Source organism: Brassica oleracea, chromosome C9 (assembly GCF_000695525.1).
Source record: "Brassica oleracea var. oleracea cultivar TO1000 chromosome C9, BOL, whole genome shotgun sequence".
Taxonomy (NCBI): domain Eukaryota; kingdom Viridiplantae; phylum Streptophyta; class Magnoliopsida; order Brassicales; family Brassicaceae; genus Brassica; species Brassica oleracea.
In genome coordinates this window covers 34,149,018-34,150,114 of record NC_027756.1, presented here as the reverse complement: position 1 = coordinate 34,150,114, position 1,097 = coordinate 34,149,018, and positions in this window count along the sequence as shown.

Here is a 1,097-nt window from a genome sequence, read left to right as displayed (position 1 = left end):
AATATATTGCTCTGTAATAATTTCTCATAATAAAATATTAATTTTTAAATAATTGTTTAATGCATAATCTATAAAGATTGTATTCATTTTTAGTTGTGTTTCACTTGTATGATATTATTAATTTTTTGTTAGATATCAATTTTTTCACAAGATCTAATCAACCAAACAAGTAAAACCACCATAGGCTAAAATAATAACTAACACACATGTGAGAAGAAGAAAATCTATACAAAATTCTCAAAAAGTTTCAAGAGTAAAACTAATCAAATTTTTTTGCAATAAGTTCCAAGTGTATAATTATAACTCATTAACTTTTGAAATTCACCCAAGACCATTAAATTACTAACATGTAAAATAATTAAATCATGAAAAAATATGATGAATAATACACAATTGCACTTTTAATAGAATTTACGACGTAGACTTCAACTGCAGTCCACCTTTGTAGATTTACAAAGATGTCTACACTTATTATCTAACACCAAAAATTTCTAGTTGGCTCTGACTTGATACACAAAGGCGTACAAAGTGTGTCTTAGCTAACTCGATCAAGTTCTGCACTTGTCTATCATTCGTGACATGCATAGGAGGAGTATCTGGAGCCATTTGTTGTAAAGTGACGTCTGGTAAGGAATATGTTAGCACCACCTTCTCGTTTTTCTTGTCCAGACCATAATCTTCTAGTACCATTTCAAGAAGTTCACCATGTGTAAAACCACCCGACATAAGAAACATTCTCCCTCATTTCCGATTATTGACCACAAACTCCCGTAAAGAGCCTTTCACCATCCATTCTCCGTACACAACAGGTATCTGAGCCATTTCCTGCAAAAAAATACAGGTTTACATAATCAGCAAAGAAATATTTCATGTTTCATAAAACTATAAACGAAGACTTACAAATACGTCTACAATTATTAGCTAACAATATTGTCAAATCTAATGAATTACACTTTCATAATTATAAAACATTTTCTTTTCAAAATCACTCAAACCGATTAGGATTAACTAACACACACTGTCAAACAAAAAAAAACTTAATGAATAATACACAAATTCACATTTTTATAGATTTTCTATGCATACTTAATATTCAC